The following is a 22,029-nucleotide window of genomic DNA, read 5'->3' on the forward strand; positions in this document are numbered from 1 at the left end:
AGCGCTGGCAGGTCGATAGACACACAAACAAACACAAACACACACACAAAATTCAAGCTTTCGCAACAAACTGTTGCCTCATCAGGAAAGAGGGAAGGAGAGGGGAAGACGAAAGGAAGTGGGTTTTAAGGGAGAGGGTAAGGAGTCATTCCAATCCCGGGAGCGGAAAGACTTACCTTAGGGGGAAAAAAGGACAGGTATACACTCGCACACACGCACATATCCATCCACACATACAGACACAAGCAGACATATTTAAAGACTTGGTCTTTAAATATGTCTGCTTGTGTCTGTATGTGTGGATGGATATGTGCGTGTGTGCGAGTGTATACCTGTCCTTTTTTCCCCCTAAGGTAAGTCTTTCCGCTCCCGGGATTGGAGTGACTCCTTACCCTCTCCCTTAAAACCCACTTCCTTTCGTCTTCCCCTCTCCTTCCCTCTTTCCTGATGAGGCAACAGTTTGTTGCGAAAGCTTGAATTTTGTGTGTGTGTTTGTGTTTGTTTGTGTGTCTATCGACCTGCCAGCGCTTTTGTTCGGTAAGTCACCTCATCTTTGTTTTTATATATAATTTTTCCCACGTGGAATGTTTCCTTCCATTATATTCATATCATTAATTTGAATCCAACAATTACGTTTGTTATTGTCACTGTTCCATTTCGAAATCTTTTCTGTCGTCTTATTTTCCTCTTTCTGTTTGGTCTTTAAATATGTCTGCTTGTGTCTGTATGTGTGGATGGATATGTGCGTGTGCGCGAGTGTATACCTGTCCTTTTTTCCCCCTAAGGTAAGTCTTTCCGCTCCCGGGATTGGAATGACTCCTTACCCTCTCCCTTAAAACCCACTTCCTTTCGTCTTCCCCTCTCCTTCCCTCTTTCCTGATGAGGCAACAGTTTGTTGCGAAAGCTTGAATTTTGTGTGTGTGTTTGTGTTTGTTTGTGTGTCTATCGACCTGCCAGCGCTCAGCGCTTTTGTTCGGTAAGTCACCTCATCTTTGTTTTTATATATATATATATATATATATATATATATATATATATATATATATATATATATAGGGTGAGTCACCTAACGTTACCGCTGGATATATTTCGTAATCCACATCACCACATCAAATACTGACGAACCTATTCCACAGACCGAACGTGAGGAGAGGGGCTAGTGTAATTGTTTAGTACAAACCATACAAAAATGCACGGAAGAATGTTTTTTAACACAAACCTACGTTTTTTTAAATAGAACCACGTTAGTTTTGTTAGCACATCTGAACATATAAACAAATACGTAATCAGTGCCGTTTGTTACATTGTAAAATGTTAATTACATCCGGAGATATCGTAATCTAAAGTTGACGCTTGAAACCTCTGACGTTCAGTTGCGTGTTGTAACAAACGCGGGCCATGGTCGGCGAGCAGCATCTGCAGGGCCAGCCCGTTCTCCTGATCTTACACCTCTGGACTTCTTTCTGTAGGGTACGTTAAAGGAGAATGTGTACCGTGATGTGCCTACAACCCCGTGCATTTTTTTATGGTTTGTATTAACCAACTACACTAGCCCCTCTCCTCACGTTCGGTCTGTGGAATCCATTCGTCAGTATTTGATGTGGTTTACGAAATATATCCAGCGGTAATGTGTTCATAACATCCAGTCTTACAAATTTCCTTTTTCTGACGGACACACGTCCATACCATACGCTCATAGTAACCTCTCAAAACTCTAGTATCTCTCCCCCCACATCCACCACTGATGGCGTCTCACCTACAACTACCCAACGCTACGCTACGCGCTGTTCATATCCAACTGCCCAACACTACACAAGCGAATATTCCAACAATGAGTCCAACCAGCTACAGAATGCACACAGCGAAGTCAGCGATTTTCATACAGATCGTTACGTCGCGTCACCAACAGAAAAACCTAAACAGCCTGTTTACAAACTGAGTGGCTGCCTTCTTCACCCTCTCCGTTGCCAACCGCCAGCAGAGAACCACTCGTCCACTCCTACCCTGCAGTAAACCCCTCTTGCAGTAACGGCGTCAGGTACCTGTTGGAGCTGGGAATGCTCGTCCAACAGTGTATTGAAGATAAAGAGGCGTGGCGCCAGTGGAGTTCTTATTTTGGGTCTGTCTCTTGGTGTTTGTACTTTCATTCCCATTTTCGGTACACTACACGATTGTGGTGGTAGTTCTAGCGAAATGTCTGTCCTTTAGAAGGCAACAGCCAATAGAATAATTCGGCATCGATTACATGAGGTAGCTATTGGTAGAGCCAACAATGAAATTTTGTGTAGAGAATTGATACGTTTCAAGGGCTAAAGAAGGGATGGGCCTTCTTTGAGTGTATTTTTACCAATCCTTGATGCTGGAACAGTCTCACTGATCGCACAGTTTTCCTGATAATCTGGGAAATATAATTTTGTATTCATGGACAATTTGAATGTAGCCACAAAATTAAGGAATTGGAGTGATGAACAATTGTTAATTGTAGCTTGTTCGTACGTACAGCAGTTAATGCGTGATGCGTAATGGGAAACTGCGGGACACTCAGTCCTTCGCAGACCTTCAGGAATAGTTAGTGGATCGTCACTGGAAGGAAAGTACATCGCGGTATTACCGCGAACATCTCAGTGGTGTAGTACAGAAGTAGGGAGACTCAATAGATAGTTTTGTGGAATTCATCAAGCAGATCAATGTCAGTATCTACGAATTAACGAATGATGATTGTATCTATAAGGCAGTTTGATGGAGGCAAAACAAAGGGAGATTAAAGTACTTTTGCGAGCCCGCCATCCAAAATGTAACGGAAAGTACGTATGGAATTTCCGAGAACCCAATACGAGGTTGTGACAACAGCACTAGCTTTGAAAGAAATTGATTCAATAACTAGACCAAGGGAGAAGAAGATAGTGTTTAATGCGGAGATGGTGTGTTCCAGAACATATGTACAGTTAATGTATGAAACCACAATTTCTAAGGTGCAAGAAATTGGAGCACTCTGTTCAAAAGTGTCCATGGGTGCATGGACGATGGAATCAACGCACCCCTTGCGCTCCTATGTTAAACGTCACAGGGTATGGTGTGAGCACTGTGCAAAGCATAAGTGTTACTACTGGACAGCCCGGTGCGAAATCAGCAGCACAGGCCTGTGTGTATCTATTTGGATATATAACGAGAATGTTGGGTACGTTGTTGGCTACAGGAAAGCTTGCCAGCCAGATAATATCGAATTCATTGAATCCGAGCGCACCACGATTGAGGTTAAGTGGTTTGAAAGGTAAAAGTGTGAAATCTGTCAGCTTTACATAGTTGAATTTCCAGATGGGTGGGAGAGATTTCCAAATAGGCGTGGAAATTATGCCTTCCGTGGGCGTTAGCTATGACGTCATTCTGGATCTGGGCTTCTTATTTAAACATCATGCCGAAATAGAAATGCAGCAGCGCACGGTGCGGCTCAAAGAGCTGAAGTGCTGCAAAGAACACCAGAGGCGTGGGTTAAGTCGGTAAAACCGCGCACACGGTCTCTTAGACTCTTGGGATACGATACCGAAAGGTACAGGTTGGGAGGTCCGAGTGACCATACTAGCTGATCTGCCTGTTGATACTGTGTGTGGTAGAGTTCTTGCCAAAAAATTAGGTGCTGGATCGGGCACAATGTTTTGTATGATGTAGTTCGTCATATGGCCAATGGCCTTGCCGCAGTGGTCACACCGGTTCCATTCAGATCACCGAAGATAAGCGCTGTCTGGTTGGGCTAGCAATTGGATGGGTGACCATCCTGTCTGCCAAGCGCTCTTGGCAAGCGGGGTGCACTCAGCCCTTGTGAGGCAAACTGAGGAGCTACTTGGTTGAGAAGTAGCGTCTCCGGTCTCGGAAACTGACATACGGCCGATAGAGCGGTGTGCTGACCACATGCCCCCGTATCCGCATCCAGTGACGCCTGTGGTCTGAGGATGACACAGCGGCCAGTCGGTATCGTTGGGCCTTACTGGCCTGCTCAGGAGGAGTTTAGTTTAGTTTCTCATATGTGCATGAGTTACACTGTAGCCGAGTAGTGCACCTCAGTGCAGATAATTTTAGTTCAGAGGTCGTAGACTATCATAACGAACCCTGATGGCTAACTTAGATGCTTCAGAGGATAAATTAGATATGTGTTCTATTTTAGTTTACTAGTTACAAAGGGATTTCAATGCAGAACACCAGAAGCCAGGAGGCCTATGCTTCCTGGCAACTGAACAAAGCAGGAAAAATCTATTCAATTACGGAAAAGAAATGCTGGTGCTGATTTTTGGTACGACGTGTTTTCATTGCTATTCGAATGGAGCGCATTTTAAGGTCTTAACAGCCCAAGCGGCACCAAAATAGCAAGTAGGGTTCAAGTAACCAACCAGTATTCTAACTCGCTGATCCTTAAATTCGATTTTGAGATCGTCCATTGTGCCCTGACGGCAGCACTGACTGCTTAGCCCGCAAAATGTGCACTGTAGAATGCATCAGAATAACCACAGAAAAGTGGCGCAGCGCTCAGGCCACCAAGGCGATACGCATCCCTTGTGCTCAAATAGGCCGGCCGTAGTGGCCGAGCGGTTCTAGGCGCTACAGTCTGGAACCGCGCGACCGCTACGGTAGCAGGTTCGAATCCTGCCTCGGGCATGGATGTGGGTGATGTCCTTAGCTTAGTTAGGTTTAAGTAGTTCTAAGTTCTAGGGGACTGATGACCTCAGGAGTTAAGTCCCATAGCGCTCAGAGCCATTTAAACCCATTTTTGCTCAAAGAGCGGAGCTGAGTCGTCGGTAAATACCATTGTGTATGCTCCCTGAGGCATAGAATCCTTTTCAGTTAATCAGGCTTGAATTTCTCGGCCATTTTTCAGGAACATCAGTGGGAAACCTATATATATACTATCCATAACTGATAATTTCCTATGTTAATTGATCATCGTCACCATATCAGACCAACAGGCAGGTACATTGGCTTACTCTTTCGTTAACCGTTGGCTTTTGACGCTCAGTGCACCAAAAGCAGTAACAAGGGCCCAAGGCACGAACTATATTTCTGAATTGATTATGGAGCCATGTCGACTACCGCCCTTTAAGAAGTTACGAAGTAGTGCAAGTGAACAGTAAAACAGAGAGCGTGCATAGGACGTTGAGCAAAATGCTAAGCGTTTATGTGAATATCAGCCATGATAATTGGGCCACAATTGAGAGATCCAGGAAAATATCGCTCTCTCAGCCTATGAGGCGGTTTTTGGCTGGAAAATGTCTTCACATTTACAGTTACGTTAACCTGCTCCAGTGGAGGATGTATCCTATTTTCGGGACTTTACTAATGGGCTGAAGGTGATATGGCATCAGGTGAAAGAAGTGAACACAATGGCTTTAGAAAGTCAGGGACACACTCACAATTAAGAAGCAAAACTTCCTAAGTATCACATTGGTCAGAGGATTGTATTCCCTAACCCTTACGTCCCGAAGCGTAAAAGAAAGATGTTTATTCTGCGGTACTAAGGACCTTACCAGATTGTCGAAGTGACATCCCCAGTTAAAATACAACTCCCCACCCGAACCGCGTTTGTCCATATGAGGAGAATACGACCATTTCGAGGTGAACCGGAATCACTGCCTCAAACGAAAGCAGAAGAAAGAAATAAGCCAGTGATGCCACTTGTAATTGATTTTTCCGAATTATTCATACCAGGAAGCAGCCTCACGAGCTAAATGTTTCTAAGTACTTATTAGTTACTAGATGTTACCCACTTCTTCACTCTCGTATCAGTAGATTTGTTATGATGAATGAATGTGAGCAAGCAAGATAGTAATTGCGTGAGGTATCTGTGCAGGGACGTATGTATTAGGAATGTGCCTGTGTGTAGGAAATAATGAACGTCTTTCTATTATTTTGCTGGGATGTGGAATCTAAAGGCATGTACTATATTTTCTAATTATATTTAGAAAGTGCATCGATGGGGTACCTTCGCGCAGAAATAGAGTTTTTAGGAACGCATTTGGCTCACCTAATACTGGATGTGCGATTATTCTACGGCAGCATCATATGGCAACCGCTCCTAACTTCCAGTTCTAAAAATTATAGTGCCTACATTTTTGATAAATCCCCTAAGATGACTAATTTCTTATTAATGTAGGCAATTAATAGATCTTAGTCAAGTGAAGCTCACTAAGCCTCTCCTGCTTTCCACATGTAAAGCTATGGTGTGGCGGTACGCCACGTAACGTGATAAAAATGATATTAAATAACTACGAAAATATACCGAAACTGTCGCAACGCCGGCCGGAGTGGCCGAACGGTTCTAGGAGCTACAGATTGCAACCGCGCGGCCGCTTCGGTCGCAGGTTCGAATCTTGCCTCGGGCATTGATGTGTGTGATGTCCTTAGGTTAATTAGTTCTAAGTTCTAGGGGACTAATGACCTCAGAAGTTAAGTCCCATAGTGGTCAGAGCCATTTGAACCATTTTGTCGTCGTAACGAAATATGTTATTGTGTGAACCTTCAAAGATATAAATATTATCTCTTCTCTGAAAAATTAAAAATACTCTGTAGTCAATTAATATGATCTGCAAATGCAATTGAAATCTCTGGGTCTTTGCAAAAAGATCCCCTCTCTTTCCTTTTCTTATTTTTTCGTAGTGTAAAACAATTTTTGTGATGAGGCACGAAAACGTGTGAGTTACATGTAATATTTAGCCTAAATACAATCAAATAATACTTAAATGTGTTGTCAGTTTTCATGTGTACCTGCTCCTACATTCATGAAGTGGAAAAATTAATTTCTTTATACAAATTCTGAGGTGAAACATTGGTGCAGCGGCCAGATCCATTGCTCTAAATGATAATGGCCTAGCTTCGTAATAAATATATTAATATTCGCTAATTTTGACAAGTAAGAAGAAATGCAAATGTAGACGATTTCTATTGATTAGCGGTTCTTCCTTTGGAACAATAAAAGTATTCAATAATTTTTCGAACCTCTCTAAACAAAATCACGAAAATGTCCTTAGCCTTGCATTTCCACAAAAGTAAAAATAATTAACAAAATTCAATTTGAATAACAAATACAGTCATATGCCTGGAATTTTGTTTGCATATTGGACAACAAGTTTAAATCACCGGAATAGAAAAAAGTCGTACACTTTAGCCATACGCATTAGGTTTTAATAGTACATTGTAACATTTATGTGAGGAGTCTATTTTACAAAAACACCGTGTCGGCAAATTTACTGCGAGGGGCAACAAAACTGAGTCACTGACGTAAAAAATTTCCCTGTTGTGAAGTGGGCACAATGACATTAACTTGAACTTTCATAATACATAAAAAACATTTGCATAAGGCACCTTCACAATAGTTCTCTGTTGAGTCTTCAGGCGCCTTAAAAGCCCTAAGAGAAGTATGACTCTCAGTGTCTAAAATGCGACGGTCTTGTGACTATCCTGCTGTCTCTACAACTCATAACGTTATGTGACATCCAAGTTCCGGCCGACGTACGATTGCTCCGAAGTTTGCTGGATTAGAGGAACTTTCACAGCTTCAGCTCTCGTAGAAAAATGCGCTAAATGAAACTCACGTTTGTGAAGCTTATAGTAATTGTATTAAATATGGTTCTCTGGCCTATCGTCCGATTTAATTTATCTCCGCCAAAAATCTCTAGAAATGCAAGGTGATATAGTAAATCAATATCATAAACCACGCCCTCACTAATATTGAATTTGTACTGTCACGGATAATCTGCAAACACTAAGAGTCGCCGAACATCGCGCCAGTGTCGTCTGTATACCACTCAAGTATACCATATTTAAATTTTTTTAATAAAACCAACGAAAAAGCAACTTGATAAAGTATCCTATGGTCTTCCGCAGGACTCATGCTATCTCTGTACCGAAGCTCATCGAAATTGTTTCAGTGGTCTAGTCGTGAAAGCGTAACAGACAGTTACTTTCGGATTTATAATATTAGTATGGAAGTATGGACTGGCATGGAATAAACACGTTGAGAGTTTCATCAGCATTGTATTCTAGCCGTTACCCATTGTAAGGTGTCAGGCAAATCCATACCTTCCATGAAAACCCTGACATGATAAGCGAATCCAGAAGTACGTCACATAGCTCCGAATAAATCGTGACATTAAATTAACCAAAGTAATACGAGTAACGAGTGAGCAAATGGCATACCACAGACTAACACAAGAATGTCTAAATGCATGTCATACCTTCCACCGTGAGACAGACGCAGTTTCGAGGGGACAAACGAGAACAGAAGCCGAGAGCAGAACCGTGTTAAGCTAGAAGGCCCTACGATAAGGGTTGGACACCCACGTCGCCAGCTAACCGCTAGGACCACCACCCAGCCCATGTTAAAAGCTAGAGCCCTCCAGAAGAACAGTATAGATCTTACGATAACACTAAAAGGGCCACCCCAGCCGCAAGTTTTAGTGTGAGACTTTTTCGCGTCTCTGTTACGTCAGGACTACCCCCGGCCCATGTTAAAAGATAGGGCCCTCCAGAAGAACAGTATAGATCTTACGATAACACTAAAAGGACCACACCAGCTGCAAGTTTTAGCGTGAGACTTTTTCGCGTCTCTGTTACGTTGCAAACTTTAAAAACATTGCCACACCACGAAAAGTATAACGTTTCTCATTGGATGGACAGAATTTTTGTAGGCGGAGCTTAAGGTTAACATTGAGACCCTGATTGGTCAGATGAAAACTGTAACTTCCCCACAAAAATTTGAAAGACTATTATTTTAAATGCTAATGGACATTGAGCTAAGTGTAACCTCCCCAGAGAAATTTTGAAACACAATAGTTGAATGTAAACAAGAATACAACCTAACGTAACCTCCCAGCAAATAAATTCAATCACAATGTCAATTAAACACAAATTAGCAATCTGACCCAAGTATAAGTTCCTCACAAAAAAAATTAAAGTCAATTCAGTGAAAATAAAATCTCAGTGATAATGATAACTCAATTAAACCGAAATATCGGTCTTTGGCCCTGTGCAAAAAGTCATAATTGATTTCTTACCTCATTGAAACTGCATGTCAAAGTTCTGCTCTTATTGTTGGCCACGGCTTGGAGGATATGCATTGCAAGCATTATTTTTTTTCATATTTTTTTTCTTTGAAATTTAATTGAAACTTTTCTTTAAAGGGAATGGAAGGAAATCGTTCGTTCAATTAAATAGTTCTTTTGTTAAAAATATTGCTTTGAAAACCAAAATTATTATTGGGGCGATTATTGCACAAATTAGTACAGTTAATTTACATTATTAGCTGAGCGCATTTAAAAATAATATACCTCATCCTGAATCTTGACCAGAGTGCCATGTCGACGCCCGCCGACTCCTCACACAGAACTGCACTGGGGTGCTACTACCGACATACTGCTCTACCCTACTGCTACTGACAGACTGCCCACTGACTACTGCTCGCAACTGTACTGCACGACTACTACTGACAGAGTACCGCTCGCAACTCTCGTACGGTCAAGCGCAGACTAGCCACGATAAATGGCTCTCTGGTCAGAGACTCTGCAATGCCTCGCCATCGCCGCCACACAACATACGTGTTTCATAACCCTCCACTGGGGGGGAAAAAATTTGGCAGCGATGGTGAGTCATTTGGACTTGCCAAGTGCGGCAAAATTTTTTCTTCAATTAATCAACTTCTACAATTCACAAAATATTTTGATGTAGTACATGAATTAAATGTTGTGCACATGCACCGAGTACAAAACATTTCAGACAAAGACAAAATGTGAGTACAAAACATAGTAGCAAATCAGAAAACTGTATATACCAATTATTTGACAGATAAGAAAGTGCACACGCACTGAAAAAATTCTTTAGCATTTTCAGAACAAATAAACAGAATGGCAAAAAATCATGTTGACAAGTGACATGTGTGCACATGCACTGCAGTTGAGAACATATCAGCAAATGATGAAATGTATATACAATGAGTAACAAATGACATAAGTGCATACGCACTGAAGTATTGAACATACAGAATGAGTACAAATCATATTGAAAAATGAGAAAAGTGCACAGGCACTGAAGTTCAGTAGAAAACATATTAACACATAACATAAGTGCACATGCACTGTAGTTCAGAACATATCATCAAAATAAAAATGTATAGACAATATAAAAGACAAGATTGCACATATACTGTACTTCAGAACAAATCGAAAAAATGTCTTTAGCATTTTCACAACAAATGAACATAATGGCAAAAAAAATCATGTCGACAAGTGACGTAAGTGTACTCGCATTGGAGTTCAGCAAATCGAAAAAAATGTATAGCCCATGAACATAAATGATGTTAGCAAAAAATGATTTTCACTATGTGACAAGAATTAGGATAGGAAAGGGAAAGATTGCATCATGGTTGTAGCACTTTAGATTGCACACAGCTGTTCTGAAAGTCCATATCTTTCCACAGAAGTACAACACCAAGTGACACAATTTGAAGTTCTTTTCCCATCAGAATTTATCAGCGTAGCCAAGACACTGAACTGTCGTAGTACTATTCCATGTTTTCATTTTGGCAGTACATTAGGTATACCAAACAGTGGGACAATAATAACGTCTTCATCGCTCACGGTGGTGGACAGCATGTCGTGTCAACACCACGCTCTTACAAGGCACACCAACGTAGAATTAGTGCAAAAACCAAATATAGTGGTCCATGATCATGAGGATGGACAGGACAAATGGATATTGCAGTAATTCAGGGTAGTTAGCTCATAAGGTGAAGGACATTAAGTCACATAATAGGCTTCATTAAGAATTACAGTAGTAGTTTGCGGCATTCATAGCCCAGTTATTGAACATTTCTGTACCAAGTATGTAGTATTACAGAATAATGTTCATAAAATTAAATTATTGGCATCATGGGTAATCGTATTACAATAAACAGTGGCAGTCCTTGGCCAGTTACAAAGCATATTTAGTATGACAGAATAATGTTCATCAGAAGTCTTAATTGAAAAGGAGAGTCAATTATTGGCCTAGCATTAACATAATACATTGAGTGATACAAATTATTGGCACTCATTGGCCATTTACCAAAACATGAAAAGTCAACATTGAAAACAAGAGCTAATTAATGGCATAATTAATAACATAATTCATTTAGTGACATTTATTATTGGCACTCAGTGGCCAGTTACCAAAACATGAAAGGTCATAATTCATTTAATTAGATTAATTATTGGCACTCAGTGGCCAGTAAGTATTGAATAGTATAAAACATTGTTCATCATTCAGTATTATTCAGAACTTTCTCAAATGAGTAGCATTATTTGAAACTGGTGATACACACCATTAAGAAGTCATGATGAAAAATCAGTTAATTACAGTCATAGCATTAATAATCATGGGCATTATAAGTAGTCTCATTACAATAAACAGTGGCAGTTATTTGCCCGTTACAAAGCATTATTTTATATATATATTTTTTTGTATTATTAAGAAGTCATTACTGAAGTGACATACTATTCAGAGCTGATCAGTATTATTCAGAATTCTCTTAAACTAGTAACATTAATTGGGACTGGTAATAGATTTTTTTGTTAACAATGCATTGCTTAGGGTAATTATAGGGAAAAGCAAGAGAGAAGAATTTGCTTCTGGGTTATTGGTATAAATGAAAAATGTGTAACGTCATTCATCATAAGTCAGCTGTGGCAAGATTATGAAACAAGTAGAGTATACGTAACCACATTCATAGATTTAATGAACAACTGCTTATAGCACATTAATCTCATAAATAATTTCTCCTGCAAAAAATTTATAAAAATGGATTATTAAGCTGAAAAGAGAAATGCATTTTATGCTGAAAAGTAGTGAACTTCGAATTAACAGGTTGTGAAATGTGTATAAAAATGTGTTCCATAGCTGTCCTATCCAAAACCTACAGTCATTATACTGTGCAATATAACACTTGCTGTCAAAACGAACTGCAACAAATACTTAAATATCTACATAGCCTAAATATAACTTCAACGTTATCCTCATCTGCAAAGAAATAACTTCATTGTACATCTCATCATAACACCATTATCATCATCACCTGTAAAGAAAAAACTTCATCATTCATAGCAGCATATTCTTCATCATTATTCATCAGCATTCATTATCATCTGCAAAATATCACTTCATTACTCATTACACAACTATTCCTTATCTCTAGCATATTTCATCACTAAAACTAAGATGTGTAGTTCTGTCTGACAGCCTGCATCAATCACCTTGTATTCGGAAAGAAAAAATTAGTTAAGACTGCTATTCTACGATGAGTATAGTATATTCTTGTTAATGCTTGTTAATCCTGATCCATTTCCTCTTCCTCATAAAGTTATTGCATCTTCTTTCGTTTATTCCGTAGGTGAAATTCCCATTTCTGTTGAATTTATTTCTTACACGCATCATTTCTTTCTGAAATTGATGAACAGAGATTAATGTCTTACTTTTAAATCATATACCCACTAAATAATGACTGGTTTATGGTGACATAATTAAGCATACAGCATAACATGACAGAAAAACGTAATATGTCAAAGACATTGACAGTGTTCAGATGCAAAAATGTACACAGAATAATACAATGCAGCAGCAAAAAACGTAAAACAGTCACGATCTTGAGATGTCATAGGGCAAAAGAATGTCAAAACCAACTGGTGTGTTATACCTTAACTATTTCACAGTGCATATAAACAAAACATGAAAACAATCGTACATAAAAAGACAAAATGTGACGTTCGTTGTGTTCAGCTTGTATGTAGTGTAGTTAATAGAGGCGAGAATTAAAGACTTAAATGGAGAGAGAATTTGATAAAATTAATACGTCATTACATAGAATTGCATAATTATTCATAAAATACGTAAGTTCATCTGGAAAAATATGCACGGTCTGATGTGTAACGACAAGAAAAGCGACCTGCTAACCTTACCTTGCCGTGCACTTGCCAAGAAAAATTCGATAATCATCAGTAATTAGTCATGTGAATATAATTGCATAAGTGGTCATAAAAAAATTAGTAAATGGCATCATAGTGTGTTGAATCATAAAGTGTCTTCATTCAATAAAGGATTTAATATTTGACCAATGGTGGTTGCCTTTCGATTTTCTGGCTCTCAAAGTTTCGACGTGTACAACATTGGGGTGAGGGATGCTGCGAACCCGATATGGTCCTGCGTATAGAAGTTCAAATTTACTGCACTTACCTTTTATTCTGCTGGATAAATAGTGTGTACGCACTAATATCTTCTGTCCAACGTGAAAGTCGCGGCGTGTACAAACCTGTTTTTGCTGTCTTCTCCGGCGCTCTGCGGCACGTTTGATGTTGTTCAGCGCAATGTCAATTATTTCGTGGTGTCTTAGTCGACGACAGGTAGGGAAGTTTACTAATTCTTTAATTTTGTTTGGTGGTTCAACGTTTTTCGGTATAACAGACGGAGATAGCATAGTGGATTCATTTGGAATGGGATTAATTACATCTTGGAATGAGAGTATGTGTGTATCCCAATCAATATGTCTTTTGTGGCAGTATATTCAACACAGCTTACCAATTTCTTTCATTAATCTTTCACAGGGGTTCGAAGAAGCATGGTACTTGGATATATAAATCGGAGAAATGTTTCTAGCTCGTAACATGCGTGTCCATATAGCAGAACGAAATTGTGATCCATTGTCAGAAATTACTTTCAACACATGTCCTACATGAAATAGAAAATGTTTTACAAATGCTTCCGAAACAGTTTTAGCAGTAGCTTTGCGTAACGGAGTGAAAGTAACAAATTTTGAAGTGAGCTAAACAGCGACAAATATGTAGCAAAAACCTCTGTTAGTTCTCGGAATAGGACCAAAAATGTCTACTGCGGCCATATGTCTTAATTTAACAGGTACAATGGGATATAAAGGAGGAATATGTGAAGTGGTGTCTGACTTAGCTCTCTGGCAAATTTTACAAGACGCTAAAACTCGTCGTATACGTTTCTCCATGTTGGTAAAATAACAGTTCTGTCTCAGCATAAGATAACATTTTCGTGCTCCGTAATGTGCGTAACTTAAATGAGTGTACCAGATTAATTTGTTAACCAGTTCGTCAGGAATGCATAATAACCAGTTGTTGCTATCAGGATGAGAGCGGCGAAACAGAATGTCATTGCGTACAGTGTAATGGTTTCTAATCGTAACATTATTCCTATCTTGCCAAAGGTGTTTAATTTCTTTCCACACGTTGTCTTTATTTTGTTCTAGTGCTATGTCCTGTAATGACGACGAAATAAAGTTTTCAAATGCAACTTGTTGAATGTACATGACACTGAAATTTGCTTTGCAGAAGTTGGTTGCTACGTCTTACTGATTGTTGCTCAGAGAACGGGATAGTTCATCTGCTACAACATTTTGTGTGCCGGGAATGTGGACAATCGTAAAATTAAATTCTTGTAAATAAAGTTTCCATCTACTTAATCTATCGTGTGTGAATTTAGCCGAAAGTAAAAATTTTTATCGCTCTGTGGTCTGTGTAGACGGTGGTATGTCTGCCATAAAGAAAGTGCCTAAATCTCGTGAAAGCCCATACAACACATAATGTTTCCAATTCTGTAACGGAATAATTTCGTTCAGCAGGTGACAGAATGCGGCCCTCAAATGCGATGTTTTTAATTACTGTTGAGCCATCTTCTTCAATTTCCTGAAAAATGTGTACGCCCAAAGCGGTATTGGAACTGTCGGTGGCAATGGAAAAATTTCTAGTAAGATCTGGGTGCGATAAAAGTGGAGCATTCAACAAAGCATGTTTCAGGTTCACAAATTCAGAATGTGCTTGCTTATCCCATGACCAAATACTGTTTTTACGTGTTAATTGGCATAATCTAGGCGTGTCTAAAGCAGAGTGATGAATAAATTTACGAAAAAAGTTAATTAAGCCCAAAAAACTGCGTAGTTGCTTTTTCGTTGTAGGAATAGTTTTTCCGGATCGGGCGCAATGCCTTCTGCTGAAATTACGTGTCCAAGAAATTTTATAGAAGTTTTGCCAAAGTGCGATTTACTGAGATTAACTGTGAGTCCGTGAGCATGAAAAGTTTGCAACAGTTGTTCAAGAATCAGATTGTGTTCAGACCAGTTAGCTTCTGCAATAAGAGTGTCATCTACGTACGTCGTAATTCTGTCTTTAAGTTCTGTCGGAAGTGTTGTGTTCAAACCGCGAATAAAAGCTGCTGAAGAAATAGTTAAGCCGAATGGTAATTTACAAAATTGATAACAGTCGCCAAAACAAATAAATGCTGTGAATTTTCTGCAATTCGGATGAAGTTGAATTTGCCAAAATCCCGATTTCAAATCTAGTGTAGAATAAATATCAGTACCATGAAATTTCTGTAAAAGTTCCTCTAAAGTCTGTGGTCGATCTGTTTCATTAATAATAATGTCATTAATGTGACGTGAATCAAGTACGAGGCGAAGTGAGCCATCTTTTTTCTTAACAATATGTAACGGGTTTATGTACGGACTAACTGCCGGTTCAAAAATTCCTTGGTCAAGCATATCCTGCAACTCTTTTTTAACCTGTTCTCTGTGGATAGATGGAATGGGATAATGCTTTGCTTTAAAGGCGTCGTGCTGTTTCACTTGAAATTCATACATAAAGCCGGACATAGTACCAGGAATGTTGTCGAAAACTGGAGCTTGCTGTAAAAGAATTTTGCGTAGTTGCGTGCGTTCGTCGTCTGTATTTGCACTGCTTTGTTTAACCGTATCGGAAATCATCTGCATTACGTCGTAGTCAGTTTCGTCTGGAGTATTATAGTTGTGTACGTACGTATCAGTGAACAATGTGGAGTTACGGTCAATGTTACGTGTTGCGGAAATGACCTCTGTGCGATTAATTGTTTGCTCTTCCGCAGATAGTGAGTGCTGAAATTCTATAGCAAATTGTATATTTCCATCCTTCAACATTAAATAAGAATTCTGAAAATCAACTACTGCGTCGTGTTGTACCAGAAAATCCGTACCTAAAATAACGTCTGTTGTCAGTAAAGGAACAATCCAAAAATTATAGTGAAAACTGTGACCTGCAATACAAAATGATAAATGCGTCTGTAATTTAACGTATACTCCTTTACTCGATACTGCTCCTTTCACTTTTGTTTTGCCTAAAGGCAATGTCGGATAGGTATTCTCTTTGTTACACTCGTTAAAAGTTTCTTCATTTATTACTGATATAGGTGATCCAGAGTCAATTACTGCTGAAAATTTCGATGATCCAATTTTAATTTCGATAACAGGATGTGAAATAGTTTTCTGAACAAATGGTCTTTCCTGCAAGAGAGTGTCTCTGATATCGTCAAAAGTAATAACATTTTCGTGAATAACATTCTGTGTGTCTAAAGTAGCGCTTGTATTATTGGAAGATGCGACCTGTACAGTATCTAGTCAGATTCTATCTGACGTGTTATTGTTATCAGGAGGATGCTGTGGCATTTCTACTATTTGAACAGTTCTATTACTTCTTCCAGACGTATTCCGCTCTGGATGATACCTACTGTCGGGTTCATTCATGAGAATATGTTCTTGCGGATGATTTTGCTGTTGGTAAGACCGACTGTTATTATATGTTCATCGGTTTTACGTCTGTCGTGAAAGTCATTCCTATACGATGCATTGCGATAGGAATTGAAATACTGTCTTCTCTGTACGTAGTTGTTTCCTTGCTGCCGTGTGTTACTATTTGTTGGATCTGGGACTATACGTCCACGCGGCGAAACATTAAAGTTAGGTTGACCTTGTGCACTACATTGTTGGTTAGGTATGCTAACCGGCTGACTTTCATGCTGTTGTGTTGGAAAACGTCTATTGTTACCAAAATGTGCTTCCTGTTGCTGAAAATTTTGACGATATTGATACTTAGAATTTTGGCTGTTATTAAAGTTTTGGTAGTTGTCGTTCCTAAAGCGTCTGTTACCTTTTCTATTAAAATTACGCGTGTGATCATAATTGCTGTACGTTTGTTGGCCTTGGTTGTTATATGTGAAGTTTTTGTTTACGAAAGAATAGTCTGATTGCTGCACTTCTAAAAGCTGTAAAAGATCTCTGAATGCTGAAATGTTTTCTTTTTGCTGGCCCGTTAGAAGTGACACTCTTAATGACCGTGGTAATTTAGAGATGCATAATTGTGTAAGTGCGGATTCACTGTACGGTTCACTTAGGTACTGGTTTTGTTGCACCATGTGCTCAAAAAATTGCGTCACATTAGGAAAATTTGTGTTTTCATAATTTGGTAAACTAATTAAGTGATCTTTAATTCCGCACTGTGTCGTCTTCGACCAGTACGTTGACAGAAAGGCATTCTGAAATTCTTCTACCGAGTAACATTGCCTCGCGATCGGTCTCATACGAGTTGCCGGTTCGCCTTCCAGAAAGCTGCAAATAAATTCAAGTTTGTGTGTTACGGGCCAAGTCGGTGGAAAAGCAAAGCTAAACTGTTGTATCCAATCCAGTGGGTGAATCTGTGTTCTGTCGTTTTTAAACACTTTAAACTTTCTCACTGACAGAAAATGTTTGTAATCAAAATTATCGTCTCTCTGTGATGGAACAGGTTCAGGATTGTAAGAGAATCTATTGAACTGTGGTTGTTCGGAATCTAAGTCCCGTACTCTCTGTAGATTACCCAAATTATACGCGTTGCGCGAGTCTGACAAATGTTCATAAAGTGGCGTCTCCTGTGATGTGTTATTAACTGAAATACTTTTCATCTCTGTTACTTCTTGTTGTAAACTCGATAACTTTCTACGCAACGTGTTATTAGACGAATCGATCTCATTAATTGTCTGCTGTAAATTTTGAAATTCAGGTGTTTGATTAAATGAAACCGGTGAAGTATCGTCTGATTTGTTGTCATTACTACTTTCTATAACATCAATACGACTGGCCAATTCATCACATTTTTCAGTCAGTATTTTTACCTGCTCATCAGTTTTAGTGTCAGAGGCATCAATCTGTTTTTGCAATTAACGCGTAGTTTCATTCAGTTTCTTAACGTCAGTTTTGACGACATCTGAATCCTGTGTTAGTTCTAATTGTTCGAGTCTGTCGGTCACTGCTTGGAAATCTGTTGTGTATGTGTCTTTTCTCGATTTAAGGTCAGAAATCTCATCACGTAATTCGGTATTCAACTGTTCGATGGTATTAATTTTGTCGGACACTGTAGCAATATTGTTATCTACATATGTCTTCGCTTTCGCGAACAATTTACGTTTGTCTTCTTGTCTCTGTGCTGTGATTGTTTCCATTACTTGTCGTTTTACTTTGTTTTGATCCTGAATAAATTTACGGAAATGCGTATCACTGTTTTGTATATGGTGATTAAATCGCTCGTCAATTTGAGTGTTCTGCTGTTCAAATTTCGCGTCAATCTTTTCATCCATTGTGCGCGAAAGTTCTGCTGTCATTGCTTTAAACTCGTCGCGTAATTGTGTAGCTTTTTCAGAGTATTGTTTAGCGACTCCGTTAATTTCGTTTCTAAGTGTTTCTGTTGCGGCTGTTTGCATTTGCCTTAATTCCTGAGCAACAGGCCTAATTTCTTCGCTACTTTCTCTTGAACAAGCCTCAATTTCCACGCGCAACTGTTCCTTAGTGTCATGGCACTGCACGGCAACGGCTCTAATTTGTTCACTAAGCTGTCTGGAATTGTCGTCTAATTTTTCATTTAACTGTCTGGAATTGTCGTCTAATTTTTCATTTAACTGTCTGGAATTGTCGTCTAATTTTTTATTTAAGTGTCTGGAATTGTCGTCCAACTTTTCATTTAAGTGTTGTTTGAGTTTTTCGTTATCTTGTTTGACCTGTTCACTAAGTTGTTTGAGATTTTCGTCATTATTGTCAAGTTTTTCATTTAAGTGTTAGGCCTGTTCACTCTGTTGTTTGGAATTGTTATCAAATCTTTCATTAAACTGCTTAGTCATTTGTAGCAACAATGCCATAATTGGATTCGACTCAAAGTCAGCATTTCTATTCTCTGTGCTGTTTAATAGTGGATCTGGAATTGTTTCGCTTTCTGTAACCATTTGGTTATTTTGAGATTTACAAAAAGGTTTGTCTGTCGAATGTACACTGTCGGTCATTATTTCTGAATTAAATGGATCCGTCGTACTTTCAGAACACTGTCCTTTTTCATTAGGCAAATTTGTCTGTTCGTCACGTGAATTTAGTAAACCGGTTGTGTTAAGCTGGGCATCGCTCATTACAATAGAGCTCCCCGCATCATCAATTGTCGTCAAATTAACACAGGAGACAATTGAGTTCGCTTGTTCATTATTAAGATAAATATCATCATTAGCGGTTGGAATGCACTGATTCTCAGTGAACGCAGGATTGTCATCATTACACTGCGTGTCACAAGTCCTATCGGTAAAGTTGTTTGAGTCGGTGATTTCATTCATAATACCTCGCGATACACTATTCACAGTCTTTCGCGGCATTTTTACAATAGTCACAAATATTCACAAAACAAATAAGCACAAATGCAAAAAGGCAACAAACAAATACAACAGAGCAACGAATTGCCGTTGACCTGTAGAAAGAAAGTCACAAGATTAGTAAAAGCGTTGCGCCAAATCCTAATTATATCTAAGCAAATAAGAGCAGATATCTGACTGTTTTTCAAAAGACTCTCAACGAAATACGATCCTGGACTGGGTGTCGCCAAGTGTAACTTCCCCACAAAAATTTGAAAGACTATTATTTTAAATGCTAATGGACATTGAGCTAAGTGTAACCTCCCCAGAGAAATTTTGAAACACAATAGTTGAATGTAAACAAGAATACAACCTAACGTAACCTCCCAGCAAATAAATTCAATCACAATGACAATTAAACAAAAATTAGCAATCTGACCCACGTATAAGTTCCTCACAAAAAAATGAAAGTCAATTCAGTGAAAATAAAATCTCAGTGATAATGATAACTCAATTAAACCGAAATATCGGTCTTTGGCCCTGTGCAAAAAATCATAATTAACTTCTTACCTCATTGAAACTGCATGTCAAAGTTCTGCTCTTATTGTTGTTCACGGCTTGGAGGAAATGCATTGCAAGTATTATTTTTTTCATATTTTTTTTCTTTGAAATTTAATTGAAACTATTCTTTAAAGGAAATGGAAGGAAATAGTTCGTTCAATTAAATAGTTCTTTAGTTAAAAATATTGCTTTGAAAACCAAAATTATTATTGGGGCGATTATTGCACAAATTAGTTACAGTTAATTTACATTATTAGCTGAGCGCATTTAAAAATAATATACCTCATCCTGAATCTTGACCAGAGTGCCATGTCGACGCCCGCCGACTCCTCACACAGAACTGCACTGGGGTGCTACTACCGACATACTGCTCTACCCTACTGCTACTGACAGACTGCCCACTGACTACTGCTCGCAACTGTACTGCACGACTACTACTGACAGAGTACCGCTCGCAACTCTCGCGCGGTCAAGCGCAGACTAGCCACGATAAATGGCTCTCTGGTCAGAGACTCTGCAATGCCTCGCCATCGCCGCCACACAACATACGTGTTTCAAAACACAGCCAGATAGTTGTTTTTTTTAAACCAGCTTCAGTAAATTCTAGTAAGGAGAAGTTAGGAGAGAGTTGCTTCCGAGACGGCGAGGTGAGCGGGGCTGTGTTACGCGCCTCCCCCTGATTAACACCGACAAGGTAATGAATGCACGCGATGCCGCATAACAGCGCATAAAGCTTCACTCAGAACTGCAGAAGTCTCATCTGTCACACTCCCTTTTTGCGTAATACTAGTTTCGATCGTCAATTAAAGCTCATGGTGTTCACATTTGCCACTTGAAGTAAAAATCTGAAACGCGATGATTTATCTGTTATATAATTATTGAGAAGCCACATCAGCCACTGTAATTTACGACAAGTTAGATAAGTAATTAGAGATAATAGAGGGTCACTGTAGACAATTTTGATAGTTTTCTCTTTTGTGAAACTTAATTTAAACCTAGATTATAGATGTGATATGGCATAGGTCATCCTTCGATCCATTGTAGAACTTGGAAAGCCGTTCAGGGAATATTCGTTCACATTTTTGTTGAACGCAGTTGGTTTTTACCATCCTGTATTAAAACATTTCCTTTTATCAATAGTGCAATTCATAAACAATGTTTTGTGAGTAGAATAAAATTTGCAATGGTAAACTGAACTGCTTTTTCGACGTTATTTTACCAGCTAACTAAAAATAGGAAAGCCTTGAACCCCTTCCACTATATTTAGTCAGTATTAAGATTCTTTTACAGGGAGTGCAGTGGAGCTGACGCCGAAATCATTAAGTATTCGGTTATATCATCACTAGTCTCACTGAACTCTTCTGAACTCTACATGTCATGTGTGGTGTGGCGTCTCCTTACCAGCAACAAGTCCCAGGTTCAAACTAGTCAATTCCCTAAAAAACACACTCAGAGCGTCGTTGCGCGAAAGTGGTAGGGAGACACGATATAGAACAAACAGACACAACGCAGAATGTTAGACGATGGCTGCACTGGCCTATCTATATAAATAAATGAAATGTGCGTATGGCTTTATTGCCTGTGACACCCCGGTTCTGATGCTCGGAAGCTTGGTGCAAGTCTTTTTATTTGGCGACCTTCCACTGACGTGCACGTCGAGGATGATAAACTGGTGACGAGAATACCGCACACATTCAGAAGCGAGTAGAAAAAAAGAAAAACGGTACACATTGGAATCGAACACGAGTACTCGTGATCGACGAACAGTACCGGCAATCACACGATCAGAAACTGTTCATGGCGATTTGATCGCAATGTAGAGGTTGCAATAGGCACATAACATGGGCTTGTGACTGATTATAGTGGGGAAATATCGATTAAACACGAAGAGGATTGCATAAGCGATCTATTCATTACGTTCAATCCTATTACGTGGAGTATCAAACAGTAAAATCATTTTTAGAAATATGATTAAGTTCTAAAGTCAAAGAATAA

This window comes from Schistocerca serialis, chromosome 7 (assembly GCF_023864345.2).
Source record: "Schistocerca serialis cubense isolate TAMUIC-IGC-003099 chromosome 7, iqSchSeri2.2, whole genome shotgun sequence".
NCBI classification, from domain to species: domain Eukaryota; kingdom Metazoa; phylum Arthropoda; class Insecta; order Orthoptera; family Acrididae; genus Schistocerca; species Schistocerca serialis.